We start from the raw sequence: 18048 nt of genomic DNA on the forward strand, positions 1-18048 counted from the left end.
TTATATGATCATAACGGGAGCTTCATGAGGCACACCTAGGGGCAACATACCCACACCCAGGCCCTAGATGGACGGCACGAGTGTGAGAGCCCCAAGTGTGGACCCTCCCAAGTTTTCTTTTGTGTGCCATTATTTTTCTTCTGAAACCCTGGAATATATTTTTATATTATTTTCTCTAGGCTTAAATTCCTACACATTCACATACACAATTTTGGGTTTCTGCCAAAAGCAGTGCTAGTAACAATAGTCTTTACTTATGAGGGTAAAGTTATACGTGAAATTATACACAAAGTGGCTAGAAAAATAGATACATTTTCACCGTATCAGCTCCTCCAAACTTCATTTATTACTTGTCCGCAAGTTATCACGTCCTAACCATATGGTACACCTTGACCCGCAATTTAGCATCACATTAGAAAAAGGTTCGTTACTCGTTTGTTGCTCCTGCAATGTCTCAGTTATCTTTGTGACCTAGCTGCATTTGTATCTAGTCATCACTACAATATGATAAGTTTTTTTTGACAGAAAGATGATAAGGTTTTGGTCAAACCTCACATCTACACGTATCAACGTGCGCAGGCTTGCGGGGCCTGAAATGTTGACAATAACAACATCTCAACATGCACTTGAATGTGTGTGGTTGCCGTGAGAAGCTTGCACAGACACGGCTTCGAAACATCTCTCTATTATTTATTTAGCATTGGCTATAATTTTTTTTCGACAAAGAGCATTGCCTATAAATACAGGGCAGATTCATCCAGACATCTACATCTGGAAAGCAAGCCAGTGCTAGAAAAGACCAAATCACATAGAGGTACATAGAGCGGCTGGTGAGTACCATGTCTTTCCTCACTATTTTTTGAGCAGATCTTTGTTATTCTATCTATTCTTCGGTTTAGAATGCCATTTATCGCAGGCATCTCTAGCAGCATGATCAGAAATTCATAGTATCCATTGTCTTCTCTCTTTCCATGTTATTCACTATTTTCTCTTTTTTTGTACTTAGAAAGTGTTTCTTTTACATGCTCCAAACTAGGAGTACTACTTACAAACTTATAAAGGAAAAATTAAGCTGAAGACCAACTGCTGGATTGAGTTGTGGCTTAGCTAAAAGTGAAGCCTACTTAAGTGGGAACTGAAAATTCATTTCGCTGATGTTGACCAGGAAGCACTACTACTTGCAGGCGTTTGTCCAATTTCGTTTCCAACATGAGCACGCCATGCGACGGCCCCAAGACGGAGTGGCCTGAGCTGGTCGGCCGGACGATCAAGGAGGCGGAGGAGAAGATCAAGGCGGACCGACCGGACCTCACCGTGGATGTTGTCCCAGTAGGAACTAATGTGACGGGTGAGTTCAATGAGAACCGCGTCCGCGTCTGGGTCGACACGGTGGCGGAGGTTCCCCGGATTGGCTAAGCTGCTTTTAATTAGCCTACAGGAATACTGGCCCGTGCAGGTCTCCACATCGTCTAGTTAATCGACCGAATAAATAAGCATGGGCACGGTCTGAAAAATGTATGGATGTACTATGTCATGTTGTTCTGTTGTGAGTTGTAAGCATGAGTAATATTGTGGAGCCACTGGTTATTGTTTAAGAGATATAATCTACTTTGGCATTAGGACATGCTCTGTGAATTCTTTTTTTTTTCTTGAGTGAATTCCGGTTTTTACCCCCTATTTTGACATTTTTGACACTAATTACCCCATTTAGCAAGATTTCATCCATTTTACCCCATTTAGCAAAAATGTTGCCACAGTTTACCCCGTTTAATTTTTTTGAGCATTCTGACTGGTGGGTCACAATTGTCGGGTCCAGCTGGCATGCCACGTCAGTGGTTTTTCCTGGCTATTTTTCTCACTGCTGAACTGGGCAGCGCCGCTTCTTCTGACCGGCTCAGCCGATGGAGGTCGCTCGCGGCACGTCCAACGTCCAAGTCGGCCGCGCGCCACGCTCGTCTCCCATGGCTTCTCGTTTGTGTTGCTCTCCCCCAATTAACATTCAAATTAATTTTCTTATAAGCATCAAGTTCCTCTAGCATGTTCACCATGCCTGCATCATCTGTTAACTCAATCATGGAGTTCCCGTTGGCCCCCTTCTTCTGATAATTAGCGTTGTCCCAAGGGTTGGAACCCAATTCCTTCATCTTCTCCTTTATATCAAAATAAATAATGAAATACCTCTCAATCATCTCTGGCTCTAGATTCTTGTATCCACGGACATGTAAAATATGCCTAACACTCTACATCTCCGTTGCCATCCGCTTTGTGCAAGAAAAAGAAAAATGAATTAGTGGCTGCAATCATAATATACTCTAATACGGTGAACGAACACGTTTCAGCATGCATCATAAGATACAAAGATCCAAACTTCCTTTACAGCTAGCAAGTAACAACACATACTCTTCAGTCAACATATTTGCTACCTAGATATTTAGATATGTAGGTGCATCAGAGTTAATAAAGTAGTATATTTACACCACTTTAATCTAATCTACAGAACCATCCATACTTAAAGCCATATATGATAACTGAAGAAAAGCATACATGATTTTAGATTATATTGGTAACAATTTCTCCTATAATTTATTCAATGGTAATATGACATGCTGATCAAGTACAATCGTCCCATCAGAATACTTCAAACCGGAAATGAGTTTAGTAGGGAGAAAAATAGACAGAAAAAACCCGTTGACGTGGCATGCCAGCTAGACCTGACAAATTGTGACCCGTAGGTCAGAACGCACGCAAAATTTAAAAGAGGGTAAATTGTGGCAACACTTGTGCTAAATAGGGTAAAACGGATGAAATCCCGCTAAATGGGGTAATTAGTGTCAAAAAAGTCAAAATAGGGGGTAAAAACCCGAATTCACTCTTTTTTCTTCGACAAAGGATGAATTTTATTGGCTCAAAATTGAGCATCAAGAGAATACATAACACAATGAGCACACACCCGGCGTTTGCATAACTAGGATGCACATAGCCAATCCAACACACACGCACACCGACAACTAGCAAAGTCATAAGACCAAAGGCTATGTGTCGGCAAGGAAAAAAAAAGAAAAAAAACCCAAAACGATCAGATCGGTGATCGACAAACTACAATTGAGACCATATCCGCACAAACCATTGACACCACAATGATAACAAGAATCTTCAATAGCAACATCTTCAGGAAGGGAGCGACACTCAAGCACCGTCGTCATCGGATCTAACCACAAAAGCCAGAATCTAAATTTTCACCATGAAGAATCAGTCCAAGCAAACCGAGCAATGCCTCAACAAGGTAACGACGTAAAAAATCATCGCCATTGCCAGGTGTAACCACTCGGGTCTGACCTAGGTTCTCACCCCGGAGCTCGAGACCTAGTGCACGCAACACCACCATCCAAGTCATACAAGTGTCGTCGCCCCCGCTTTCCGCAATCCCAACAGCTACAATTGATCGCCACCACTCTACAACTTACCCTTTGCGTCAAGTCATCATCCGTAATTTGTACCGTATCACTGAAGTCATCCACCAGATCAAGAGATAAAACCTCCCGAAGTCTTTTCGATGACCTCCGCTGTCGTGGATCCATAGGAAGTCCTTGCAGGGCAATCTATAGTCACCACCATCTGGCAGATCTGATCTATATCACCACCACCAACCAAAGATCGCAGCGATGTCAGCCAACACCGCACACGTGGAAGGCCAGCACATCGCCGCAGCCCCACATGCTCAACGCAACGACCCTACGGGCCGCCGTCTACACCTTGCGTCATCCCGGGGTCAGATCCTTGAAGAGCGTCATCGTGCACCACAAGGGTGGCCCCGAGGCCAGCCGAAGAGGACACCATCCCAACCCCGGGTCCAGCTGTGAATTCTTCTTGAAGGCCATGCATGCAGGGTACGATTTTCTAATAAGTTCAATGAGGCATGAAGACATAACCTTGTTACCTTCCCTGTAGTTCCAGAATAGACCTATCATTCAAATCTATTGGGCATATTTCTTGTTTTGATAGCTCAAATGCTCAATCAGGAAGTTGGATAGAGATGTCAGCAGTCATTTGGCTCTTGGTTATAAGTCGAGTAACCACAACAATCCTGTTGGTATAAGACGTCCTCTTTTTCCTAGACTCGACAAGAATAAAAGGTTGTTCATTCTTTGTATTGTCATTTTCTTGGGAAGAGACGCACACAAATTTAAGGGAGTTTTATCGCCATTATGGTTTTCTAATATAAAGGATGTAATCTTTCACATGGTTAGTTACAATTTTAGTAGCTAGCCCATCCCAAGCAGATTCAAATCATTTAACATACCTCACAAAGGAAAATCATCAAAGAGAATGTTAATAACCATCAAAGAAGCTTTAAGCATACGTTTCTTATCGCATACATGACAGAAGAGTTAGGGGTAGAGGTTGAAAAGGGGTTACCTTACATATCCCTTTCCAAGTAAGGTTATTTGCTTGATAGATCACCTTATCCATATGGCACAACTAGGTGCGCCGACAAAACCGAATGCTCTCCGCAACTCCACAATCATCAAGTGCATAAGGCGAAAAATAGCCATCCTTAAATGTACAGTATTTTTGAAGGGATTGAACCAAGTAACCAGGGGATTAAGTAACAAAAGTATAAGCTCCAGACTCAATTTCCATGACATGAGGTAAAGGAGGCCAATCGTGCACACTTAGTCTAACATGATATATAATAGTGCGTCTTAAGCCCCATTAATTTTGGTGATTAATGACAAATAATTAAGAGGACAAATGTTTTATCAAAACTATTCAGGAACTTTGTTTACTGGAATCGGCTAATTTACCATCAGCCACACAAAGGCGACAAAGGCCTGAAAACAGACAACAAAGAATTTGCCATCAGCTAGAAATCGGCGAAGAGCTACTTTGCCGTCAGCCGAATATCCACAGACGGCAAAGTCTTTGCCGTCAACTAAAGTATATCTTTGCCATCAGCCAAATATTCACAGACGGCAAAGAGATTGGTAAATATTAAGAAGAACCAGCTGCCCGTAGCTCCATCGGCCGGCGCCGCCGTGACGCTCATTGTCATCACTTCCACGGCCCACGCCCTTGCTGTAGGGTCGCTCGATGCCTCTGCCCTCACCCACGAGGAGGTCGCCGTCGCCACGGCCTCCGCCTTGGCCGCACTTGCTACCGCCCGGCTCTGCTCACTCGCGCCGCCGATGCTGTCTCCGCCCTCACCCACGAGGAGGCCGCCATCACGGCAGCGTCCACTCCGGTCGTCATCTTGGCAATGTGTGGCCCCGCTTTCCCGTGTCACCGATGTCGTCCCCACCCTCACCCGCGAGGAGGCCGTCGTCACCGTGAAATCCGTGTCGACCACCGTCTCCGCGCTGTGTGGCCCCGCTCGCCTGTGCTGTCGATGTCGTCTTCACCCTAACCCGCAAGGCCGCCACCATCGTCGTGGCATACGCATCGGCCGCCCTCACAATCGTTCAACCCCGCTCGCCGGCTTCCCCTCGAGCTCAAGCCAGAGAAAGGAAGGAGATAGAGAGGAGGCTCGGGAGAGAAATAAAGAAAGGAGAGAGAGGAGGGTCAGGCATGTGCGTGGTGGGGGTGGCTGCCCCTGCCACATCATCGATCCACATGATCTATCTGCGAGATGTGCTTTCTCTTTGCTGACAGCCTAAAAAACAGATGACAACGTCTTTCTTTGTCGTCAGTAAAAAACAAACGACAAAGTGAGCTCTTTGCTGTCAGTAAAAAAAAGACGACAAAGTCTTTCTTTGCCTTCAGTAAAAACAGACGACAAAGTCTATTTTGCTGTCAGCCATTCTTTGTTAATTGTAGTTGACGTCAAAAAGTCTGATGGCAAAAAGTGGTCTTTGCCGTCAGGCCCGACGAAATGCTGACGACAAAGAGCCCCACAGACGACAAATTAGCTGATTTCTATAGTGTCTATATTGCTGAGTGGAACATCATTGGTGAATGCTAGTTTTTGTGCTAGCAAATGGTTGTCCCTTTGAGATCATAGTGTGTGATTTATAGGGTTTTAGTGGATCAAAAATTCATGTTGAGTTTAAGGGCAACTGTACTATCGAGAGGGGCAAATAAAAATTAACTACTACCGAACTCGATCTCAAGTTCCTAAACCAAATCCCTAAGCTTTTCACACCAACCACTCAATTTCTTAAGTTTTCGGCTTCCTCAGTAGTTTCGAGTATTTCCTATGCGACACTACCTTTTCTGTGAGGAATGAATGTTTCAGCTGATCGAACAAAGTTCACTAAATTTTCTTTGGATGCCAATATTTTTCTCGTGTACCATGGAGATTTTTGTGCAGTACCCTGGAGTTATGTTTTTGTTGATGCCATCTCTATTAGCTCTAGCACCTCCAAGTTTTACTGTTTCCTACACTTCTATGAACCTCTTGGTTTGCTTCAGCCTATCGACTCAGTATAGATCTAATAAATCCAAGCTTTCTATCTTCCGATGCCTTTGAATATTTGGTTCTTTGAGAGTCTTACTGGATAGCCAAGTACCTCCGAGTACAGCACACTTCCACGAACATCTTGTTTTCCACGAGACCGCTCAAACTTAGAACTAATCCAGTAGTACCATGAAAACTTGGGCTAGTTAAAATTTTCAAGTGTAACATTAAGTTTTCTGCTTTCTCTAGAAATAGAACCCCACAACTCTTGAGTGGGTCGGCCAATTTGAGTGTGACCATGAGAGTGTTTTCATGGCAGAAAATTCAGAGCTTGATGATCAAGCTCCTCCCTTTCTTGAACCTGTCCTTCGGACTCCATTTGTCTTTGCTTCAAGCATATGTTTGTGTGTGTAAGAGAGAGAGAGAGAGATCATATGAGTTCTTGAGAGAGTTGATTGAAGATCTTTTTAGGACCTCGTCCGACTTTGCTTTGCTTTTTAGTCTTCGAGGATATGCACCTCTTAGACGATTAGGAGTCACTTGAGAGCCTTCAAGGCTGTGAAGAATCAAGAGTTTATTCGAGGTTAGATGAGCACCTTCTTCGTGCAAGATTAACTCCAGAGTGAGATTTAGTTGGAGATGTTGTCGAGACCTTTGTGGTCTTAGGACTTTGTGTCCAAACCTCCACCAATGAGGAGTAGGATAGGAATCTTGGAAAAACATCATTGTGTCAACTATATTTGCTATCTCTTTTCCCTTAGTCCTAGTTTTGCTGCAAGTTTACCTTCCGAACTCATAGATAGTTGTATACATGTTTGGATAGATTCTCCTAAGAAACCAAGTACAAATGCTCATTACTTGCCAGCTAAAATTTGAGGATATAATTTTTATGTGAGTATTCATCCTCTCACCTCTAGTCCATAACACTCGGTCCTACGAAATCATAGGATGGACTCTGATGCCCACAAATGTAGGGGATGTCAGTCTTCAATGGAAGTATTTTACCTTGATATGTATTTTACACAACGGGAAAAAGAAAATCTTGATAAGACTTTATTAGTTGAGTCATCAACCTTAAACACAGATATAACGAGAATTTATTTGATATACTTTGTTAGTACGGATTATGATTGACTATTCATATTGGTGATAGTTCCAAATAAGTAAATAAAAGTGGTGGTTGCCTGGTGGTAGTCAAGAAATGTGTGATAAAAGAGGGCAACCGTATTAAAATGGCAGGCATGAGTAGTATCTAAGCTTTTTCTGTATCTAAATATGTTCATGTGACGAGAGTAGAAGAGATCCCGGTCTATACGTCCACCAAGTCAAAAGGCGTGAAAGGTGATTCCCCTTTAGATCCCTTGTGCATCTTATTACTCTTGGGGTTGTGAGGATAGATGATATTAAGCGTCACCCTGAGCTTCCGAGTTGTGGACTTGTGCTCTCGAAAAATTTGTCAGGGTTTGAAGTTCGCCTGAAGAACTGCTGCTAGTGAAGAGAGAGATGAGACATTTGTTGGCCAAGTCTCTTGGGGGTCTACGAGAAACATTCATTTTCATGAGGGTGTTCATTCGTCTCCTTCTATCCAATAGAGATTAGTGTGAACCTCAGACTGGGTGTTCATTCGTCTCCTTATTCAATAGAGATTAGTGTGAACCTCATACTACAATTTATCTCCAACACTTACTTCGTCTCCCAAAGTTTTACTATGTGCTATTACTTGCTTTTGCCAGCTTTACCATGTGTTGCTTGCGTGCGTGTGTTAGCTCATCATCTAGGGTGTAACATTTGTTGAAAAATACACAATTTCATGATTAATTCCAGAATTCATAAATAAAGCAACTATTCACATGTAAATCTCCATCATACTAGATGAATTAAATGGCTTGTTCAACAACATCACACACATAGCAACCATAATTAAAGAGTGGATCAGATCTCGTCACACGTAATGATGAAGAAGTCGTCGTGGCTAGTGCATAAGTGATGTTGTTGGCGAAGACTGGTTGAAATAGACAACTACAGAGTAGGGTGTGTGGCACCGACTCACGTAGAAAACGGTCTAATGTCGACATCACAATCTAAACCAACTAGTTTTTCAACTCCTAGCCTTAACAGCCAAGAAACCAAGAACAAAATGGCAAAATGAAGCTGCGCAACGCTCCTAGGCCGGATTCCAAATTTCGGCGAATCATTCATGCACTACCACACTGAGCCCCTATGTGGACGGCCCAGGCCATCGGCATAGGCCCGATTCCCATCGCGATAGACCTATGCCAACGGCCACCGTCGGCGTAGGGCCGTCGGCAAGTCGGCGTACCCCAGGGGCCCATCGGCATAGATGCCTACCCCGATGACGTCCGTACATCTATGCCGACGGCCCAGACCGCCGGCAACATTCCACGCCAACGGCGTCTGACGGCGTCGCCGTCCAAAGCGACCCAATAAGCGGCTGCCAGGCCGTCGGCATAGATTCAAATCTATGCCGACAGCGTAGCATCGACATGTGGCGGCCGCTGGCAACTCCTGGGCCGTAGCTACGCCGACGGCCTAGCCGTCGGCATATCTTATGCCGACAGCCTAGTAGACAGCCTAGCAGACGGCCTAGCCGTCGGTGTAGCTACGGCCCAGGAGTTACTAGTGGCCGCCACGTAGCGCCTATGTCGACGGCGGCATATGTTAAAACTATGCCGATGGCTAGGCCGTCGGCAAAGGCTCCACGTGGCGGCCACTTGTAACTCCTGGGCCGTAGCTACGCTGACGGCTAGGCCGTCGGCATAGGCTCCACGTGGCGGTCACTGGTAACTCTCGGGGACTCTATGCCGACGGCTAAGCCGTCAGCATAGTTTTTGTTTGTTTTGTTCTGTTTTCTGTTTCAAATCAATTCAATTCAAATCATATCAAATATCAGATATAGAGCAGGTATATAGCCGGGTGCTTGCGCCTGCCACCACGCTTCTACATGCGTAGGAGGGCCCACCACAAAACCTGGCGTGTAAGCTACTCCCCAGGTACCCAGTCCCGTCTAACCAGATTCCCTCCGTGTTGACCATTTCCCCCCACGGTGACACGGCGGCAGCGACGTCCGTGAGGGGGGGGGCAAATGATATATAATTTAGGTATGTTTTTTGTTTAGATAAGACACATTTATGTTTTGAAACAAAAAAGAAATAAAATTGGGAAAAATAGGCACAAAATCTATGACGACATAGCTGCACCCACGGGTCGGCGATGCCCTGGATCGATGAGGTGACGAAGCACGCGGGTCGATGACGTGTCACAGGCCATGGGCCAGGCCTATGCCTACGGCTAGGGCCGTCGGCATAGCTCTGCCACCCGCCGGGCCCTCCTCGGCCTCGGATCGATGATGTGGACACGGCGCGGATCGATGATGTCAGCAAATCTATGCCGACGGCTTTGTCATCGGCATAGCTATGCCGATGGCCGCCGTTAGCACCTGTCGGCGTAGGGCCGACGCCATCAAACGGTCGTCGCTAACCGTGTAGCCGGGCCCGGGCTTTGCCGACGACCGCTGATATGCTGACGGCCATCGTAGGCGTACCTCAAGCGGTCCCGACAGTCATACTATGCCGACGGCCCTCGTCGGCATAGATGAACATATGCCGACGGCTTGGCTACGCCCACGGCCCGACCTAGGCCGTCGGGATATATCCATCTATGCCGACGGCCCCGTCGGCATAGATACGACCGTAGGCAATTGGGTAAATCCTGGTAGTGATGCGCATCTTGCACCCCCCCCCCCCCCCCCCCCCGACAAGGCGAGGATGGTGCGCGTGTGATGTTGTTCTCTTTCTCTCCTCGTGCCCATCACTTAGTTGTTGCTTCGTCGCATTGTCTCAAATATATTTGCAAGTTGGTTGTATTTTTATGTATTCACTGCTACAAGATGATAAGGTTTTGGTCAAACCTTCATATCTACACGTATCAACGTGCGCGGGATTGCGGGACCTGAAATGTTGACAATGGCAACATCTTGAATATGCACGTGAATGTGTGTGGTTGCCGTGAGAAGCTTGCACAGACACGGCTTCGAAACACCTCTTTTTTATCTATTTAGCATTGCCTATAAATACAGGGCGACTTCATCCAAATCGACATCTGGAAAGTAGAAAGCAAGCCAGTGCTAGGAACGACCAAATCACATAGAGCTAGATAGAGCTGGTGGTGAGTACCATGTCATTCGTCCCCTTTTTTCTGAGAAGATCATTGTCATCCTGTCTATTCTTCCGTTAGGAATGTCATTTGTCGCGGGCATCTCTAGCAACATGATCAGAAATTCATATTATCCATTGTTTTCTCTCTTTTCATATTATTCACTATGTTCTCTCCTTTTTGTACTCCCTCCATTTAAAAATACTTGTCATGATTTTAGTTCTACTATAAGAAAGTGTTTCCTTTACATGCATGCTCCAAACAAGTACCAGTACTTATGCAAACTTATAAAGGAAAAAAGTTAAGCTGAATACCAGCTGCTGGATTGAGTTGTGGCTAGCTAAAAGTGAAGCCTAGTTAATTGGGAACTGAAAATTCATTAAGCTGATGCTGACCAGGAAGCACTACTACTTGTAGGCATTTGTACGATTTCTTTCCAACATGAGCAAGCCATGCGACGCCAAGACAGAGTGGCCTGAGCTGGTCGGACGCACGATCAAGGAGGCGGAGGAGAAGATCAAGGCGGACCGGCCGGACCTCAAAGTCATCATTGTCCCGGTAGGAAGTTTTGTGACAACAGACGTCGATTTGAACCGCGTTCGCGTCTGGGTCGACACGGTGGCGGAGGTTCCCAAGATTGGCTAAGCTAGCTTAATTAGCCTATCACTGGAATAAAGGCCCATGCAAGACTCCACTTTGTTCAGTTAATTGGCCGAATAAATAAGCATGGGTACAGTCTGAAAAATGTACGGATGTGCTATGTAATGTTGTTTTGTATGTGAGTTGTAAGCATCAGTAATATTGTCGAGCCACTGTTTATTGTTCAAGAAATATAATCTACTTCAGCATTAGGACATGATCTATGAATTCTTCTTGAGGGCCAATAATATGCACGGTATGATTTCTAATAAGTTCAGCGAGGCAGGAAGACATAACCTTCTTACCCTCCCCTGGACAAATCTTTTGGGCATATTTCTTGTTCTGATAGCTCTTATCAGGGGGTTGGATAGAGATGTGAGCAGTCTTCTAGCTCCTGGTTAGAAGTCGAGTAACCACAACGGTTCTTTTGGTATAAGACGTCCTCTTTTTCCTAGATCAACAAGAGTAAAAGGTTGTTCATTCTTAGTGCCATCATTTTCTTCAGAAGAGATCCAATGCAAATTTAATGGAGTTTTATCGTCATTATAATTTCGAATATAAAGGATGTTATCTTTCACATGGTTTGTTGCGATTTTAGCAGCTAGCACATCCCAAGAAACTTCAAATTATTTATCATACTCCACAGAGGAAAATCATCAAAGAGAATATTAATAACCATCAAAGAGGCTCTAAGCATAAGTTCCTGATCAGACACTCAACAAAAGAGTTAGAGGTAGAAGTTGAAAAGGGGTTACCTTACATATCCCTTTTCCTTGTAAGGTTAGTTGCTTGAACGATCACTTTATTCATATCGCACAACTGGGTGCGCCGACAGAGCTGAATGTTTCCACAACTCCACAATAATCAAGTGCATAAGGAAAAAAATAGCAAGCCTTAACATACATTATTTTTAAGGGATTGAACCAGGTAACCAGGGGATTAAGTAGCAAATAAGGGCCAGACTCAATTTCCATGACATGAGGTAAAGGAGGCCAATCGTGCACACTTAGCCTAATATAATATATAAAAGTGCATATTAAGAACCATTAGATTTTAGTGATTAATGACAAAAAAATTAAGAGGACAAATTTTTTATCAAGTCTTTCAGGAACTTGATTCATATTGGTGAGTGGGACATCATTGGTGACTGCTAGTTTTTGTGCTAACAAATGGTTGGCCCTTTGAGCTCAGAGTGTGTAATTTATAGGGTTTTAGTGGATCAAAGATTCATGTCAAATTTAAGGGCAACTGTACTATCAAGAGGGACATGTAAAAATTAACTACTACTAAATTCTATGTGAAGATCCTAAACCAAATCCCTTCACTCCTTCCACCCAATTTCTCAAGTTTTCAGCTTCCATGGTAGTTCAGAGTATTTCCTATGCGACACTACCGACTCTATGAGGAATGAGTGCTTCTGCTGAGCGAACGAAGTTCACTAAGTTTTCTTTGGATGCCAAGATTTTTCTCGTGCACCGTGAAGATTTTTCTGCAGTACCCTGGAGTTGTGTTTTGTTGAGACCATTTCTATTACCTCTAGCACCTCCAAGTCTAACTGTTTCCTACACTTCTGTGAACCTCTCGGTTTGCTTCAGCCCATCGACTCAGAATAGGTCCGATACTTCCGAACTTTCTATCTTCCGACACATGTTCATATTTGGTTCTTTGAGAGTCTTACTGGACGGCCAGGTACCGCCGAGTACCGCGCATTTCCATGAATATTTTATTTCCCACCTGACCACTCAAACTTTGAAAACGTCTAGTAGTACCATGAGCACTTCGACTAGTTAAATTTTTAAGTGTAACAATAAGTTTTCCACTTTCTCTGAAAATAGAACCCCCCCCCCCCCCCAAACTCTTGAGTGGGTGGGCCAATTTGAGAATGTTTTCATGGCGGAAAATTGAGAGTTTGATAGCCAAGCTCCTCCCTTTCTTGAATCCATCTTTCATACTCCCTCTCTCTTTGCTTCAAGCATCTGTGTGTGTGTGTGTGTGTGTGTGAGAGAGAGAGAGAGAGAGAGATAGAGAGAGAGATCATATGGGTTCTTGAGAGAGTTGATTGAAGATCTTTTCAGGACCTCATGCAATTGACTTTGCTTTGCTTTTAGTCTTCGAGGATGTGCACCCGCTAGGTGATTAGGAGTCACTTGAGAGCCTTCAAGGTTGTGATGAAATCAAGAGTTTGTACAAGGCTCGATGGTCACATTCTTCATGCAAGATTAATTCTAAGTGGGACTTTGACCTTAGTGGTATCATGGTCCTTGTGGGATTTTAGTTGGAGACACTGTCAAGACCTTTGTGGTCTTAGGACTTTGTGTCCGAACCTCCACCAATGAGGAGTAGGATAGGAATCTTGGAAAAACATCGTCGTGTCAACTGTATTTGCTATCTCTTTTCCCTTAGTCCTACATTTCTTGCAAGTTTACCTTCCAAATTCATACTTTGTTGTAGACATGTTTGAGTAGGTTCTCCTAAGAAACCAAGTACAAAATCTTATTACTTGCCAACTAAAATTTGAGGATATAATATTTTATGTGAGTATTCATCCCTTCACCTCTTGTCCATAGCACACGGTCCTACAAAATCATAGCATGTCACTCTGATACCCACATGTGTAGAGGGGTGGAGGCAATCTCCAGCAAAAATATTTTACCCTGATATAATTTGTTAGTAGGGATTATGACTGAGTGTTGATATAGGTAATAGGTTCAGATAAGTAAAAGAAAAGTGGTGGTTATCTGGTGGTAGTCAAGAAATAAGTAATAAACGGGAAAAAAATTAAAATAGCAGGCATTCAACCATAATTAAAGAGTGGATCAGATCTCGTCGCCCATACTGATCAAGAAGACGTCGTGGCTGTTGCAGAAGTGATGTTGTTGAGATGTCGTTGGCGAAGATTGGTCGAAGTAGACAACTATGGAGTAGAGTGTGTGGCGCCGCATCACTTGGATGGAGGACGGTTTCATGTCGCCATCACGATCTAAATCAACTAGTTTTTTAATTCCTAAACTTAACGGCAAAGAAACCAAAAAATAAAATGGCAAACCAAAGCTGCACTCCTCGACCAGATTTCGGATTTTGACGGATTATTCACGAACATGTCATACGCCACAACGAGCCGAGCGCACACATGTTCTCTTTTTCTCCTCATACCCATCACTTGATCGTTGCATCCTCTGAAATATCTTTGCAAGTTGGTTATATTTTTATTCATAGACTACTACAAGATGATAAGGTTTTGGTCAAACCTTCATATCTACACGTATCCACGTGCGCGGGATTGCGGGGCCTGAAAAGTTGACAATAGCAATATCTCGAACATGCACGTGAATGTGTGGTTGCGGTGAGAAGCTTGCGTAGACACGGCTTTGAAACTCTCTCTTTTATTTACTTAGCGTTGCCTATAAATACATGGCCGCTTCATCAAGACATCTACATCTGGAAAGCAAGCCGGTGCTAGGAACGATCAAATCACATAGAAGTGCATAGAGGTCGTGGTAAGTACCATGTCATTCCTCCCTCTTTTTCGAGAAGATCCGTGTTCTATCTATTCCTCCGGTTTACCATATCATTTGTCATGTACCATTGTCTATGAAATTTGTCGCCCGTACTCATGGGCATCTCTAGCAAAATGATCAGAAATTCATATTAGCCATTTCCTTTATTTCCATATTATTCGTTATCTTCTCCTTTTCTACTACTATGAGACTGCTAATACTGTACAAATTTAGATAGAAAAAGAGTACAAAAAAGAGGCTAAAAGTTGTGACCAAGGCTAAAAGTTGAGTGACTGGGAACAGATAATTCATTTGCCTGATGTTGACCACGAAGCACTATATTCCTTGCAGGCGTTTGCCCAATTTCATTCCCACCATGAGCAAGCCATGCGACGGTGCCAATCCCAAGACGGAGTGGCCTGAGCTGGTCGGGCGCACGATCAAGGAGGCGGAGGAGAAGATCAAGGCGGACCGACCGGACCTCAAAGTTGTCATTGTCCCGGTAGGAAGTGTTGTGACACAGGAGGTCGATCTGAACCGCGTCCGCGTCTGGGTCGACACAGTGGCGGAGGTTCCCAAGATTGGCTAAGCTAGCTTGTAATTAGCCAACTGGAATAAAAGCCCATGCAAGTCTCAACATCGTCCAGTTAATTTGCCGAACAAATAAGCATGGGTATGTTGTGAAGAAAAATAAGTATTGTTGGTGTTTTGCGGAAATGTATCATGTGTGGATCTGTTATGTATGTTATTTTGTTGTAAGTTGTAATAAGCATCGTTAATATTATCTGGCCCTGTTTATATTGTCTAATAAATATAATCTATTTTAGCGGAGTGAAATCCGTTTCATACCTTTGGCAGAGTCACATCTTAACGTTTTAACCACTGAAATTGGCATGATCCTGGTCGATTTTGACCTTATGGGAGTAAAATTCCAACACTTTACACTTGGAGAGATTGTGAGATACGCAAAGGTGTTTCTAACAGATGAGATACCTACCGGTGCTTTGAAATCCATATGTAACGGGGCTCATCCATATGTATAAGTGTATAACGATGTATTGTGGCAGCCCGTATTTTCGTATCTCCATTATAGTCAAACAAATGTGCTTTGAATGGGGCCATGTCAACAAAAAGTACTACTTCTGTCAGTGGAGTGTACGCAGGCATGCAACATGTCTCCTCTCTCTTCCTCCCGACCAATCCATAGATTTTATTTTAGCTTATAATTTTAGATGGTCACTGCCTTTCACACTAAAATTATGTTATTGAATTTTTCATATATTCAAATTCCTTGCAACAAGATCTTTAGAACAAGGTCAATCTTGAATATATTTAAACTAGCTTTAAAAATAACATGTTTCACATATTTCAAAAAATTACTCATTTCATCGATTTCACTTAGTTCAAAACACTACTTTCCATCATTTCATATATTTCAATTATCTCAAAGAATTCAAACATGTCTTGTTAATTCAAAATGGGTGAAATCGATTTTTTTTAAATGAGTGAACCAGTTCTTGAAATGACTGAAATATGTGCTTTGAAATGAGTAAATCGTTTCCCTAAACGAGTGAAATGATTTTCTGTTGTTGAGTGAAATTGTATATGAAATTAGTGAAATATGTTTTCACAACTAAGTGAAATTATTTTTCTGAAATGAGTAACATCAGTATTTTGAAATGAGTGAAATTGTTTTTTTAAGAAGGTGAAATGAATTTTTTATTGAATGAAATCAGTTTTATGAAATGAGTGAAGCCAGTTCTTCGAACCGACTGAACTTGTGATCTGTTTTTCAAAGTGAGTGAAAAAAAATTTTAATTGAGGAAATCCATTTTAAAAAACTAAAAATGTTTTTTAAAAGGAGTGGATTTTAAAACAGTGAGTATTTTTTTCTATGAAGCAAAACAAGTTTTTGGAGATGAGTGAACTCAGTTTTTTGAAATGAAATAAATGAGTCAAATCAGTTTTCAAACATGCGCAAAATCTGTTTCCTAAAATGAGTGAAGTTTGTGATATGAAACATTTGAAATCACTTTCCGAGATGAATGAACCCAGGTTTTAGAAATATGTTTCTAAGTGAGTGATTTTTTCGACATAATTGAAATGGCCCTTTGAAATAACTGAAGTGGGTCTTTCAAAATTATTGAAATGATTTTTTTGAAATCACTGAAATCGATAGTTCAAAATAATGGGAATTGGTCTTTTAGAAATAAATTACGAGATTGGCATTTTCAAATAATTGAAATGGGTATTTCGATATAATTGAAATGGGTCTTTTGAAAATATAATGTCTTTTGAAATAGTGTAGTACGAATCACTTTTTATAAAATAGGGAAACAATTGGATTCACTTTAAAATAAATAGTAGTTCAAATTTTTCCAACATTGATCATGTTCTTAAGGTCTTGTGACCGCGGATTCAAATATATAAAAAAGTTTCAAAATGGGCATTTGGTTCAAAAGATATCAATTATTTAAAATATGAGGATGAAATTAAATGCATGTTCGTTTGTGGGGGAAAGAATGCATGCATGCACAGGTCTTTCACTCCACTCTAACTCTCCCTCTCTCCTGCTCAAAAAAAAACTCTCCCTCTCTCTTCTGTAAAAGGCTGACATTGTCTGACTTGTGTCAGATCATATTTCTAGATATAGCTGCGAGAAAGGATTACCGTGTATATACCCGCCGATGACGCACCAATCTTGATGAAAACAGACCATGGACTCTCCACGAGTGCATAACAGTTCCCTTAGATTTACTTATGAGGTAAAAGCATCCCAAATACCCTATCTTGCACAATATGTGATATTTTAGTCTTAAAATTGAAAAACTCAACCCCACGATACTCCAACTTGCACTGCATGTGACGTTTTAGTCCCAGGCCAATGACAGCTCCACAAGTGGCAGCCAGGTGGCTGGCCCAGTCATCGCACGCATTTTTACGATAAAAACCCTGGCATTTTCTTTAATCAGCCCACATTATAACACAACACCTGAATTAATTCTGTCTGAATCTTCAGTTAACTACAAATTCTAGCCACTAAATCAAGCTCACGTGTAAGAGCCGGGAACGAGCAAACCAACAAAGCGCAGGAGCCCACACGCGTAGCAGCAACTTGCATCGTTTGAGATCACGCGACCATGCTTGGAGTGGCTAGCTAGCCTCGCCTCGGCGCACCCACACCAGCTGCTGCGCCGGCGCCGTCGGCTGGACAGCGGGGGTGGCGCGCGGAGGGACACGTCGGCCGAGGTGCCTGGGCTCGGCCGAGGGCGGGTCGGCGGTGCCGTCGCGTGCGCCCGACGCTAAACTGCGGACTGGGGGCGTGATGCCCCCAGTCGCGGTGTC

The 18048-nt window shown here is 43.1% G+C and overlaps 2 long non-coding RNA genes and 1 pseudogene across 2 annotated transcripts; all 3 read left to right on the plus strand.

Moving 5' to 3' along the window:
* The first annotated feature begins 590 nt into the window (after window positions 1-590).
* On the plus strand, window positions 591-1622 carry LOC125536143 (uncharacterized). Its single transcript, XR_007294920.2, has 2 exons — window positions 591-830; window positions 1185-1622. It is a non-coding gene; the product is annotated as an uncharacterized LOC125536143 (long non-coding RNA).
* A 9362-nt stretch (window positions 1623-10984) lies between these two features.
* On the plus strand, window positions 10985-11418 carry LOC125541203 (subtilisin-chymotrypsin inhibitor-2A pseudogene; annotated as a pseudogene).
* A 3079-nt stretch (window positions 11419-14497) lies between these two features.
* Window positions 14498-15549, plus strand: LOC125536144 (uncharacterized). The gene is made up of 2 exons (XR_007294921.2): window positions 14498-14703; window positions 15055-15549. It is a non-coding gene; the product is annotated as an uncharacterized LOC125536144 (long non-coding RNA).
* The last annotated feature ends 2499 nt before the right edge of the window (window positions 15550-18048 follow it).

The sequence above is a fragment of the Triticum urartu genome, chromosome 2A, assembly GCF_056163025.1.
Source record: "Triticum urartu cultivar PI428250 chromosome 2A, HENAU_Tu73, whole genome shotgun sequence".
Taxonomy (NCBI): Eukaryota; Viridiplantae; Streptophyta; class Magnoliopsida; order Poales; family Poaceae; genus Triticum; species Triticum urartu.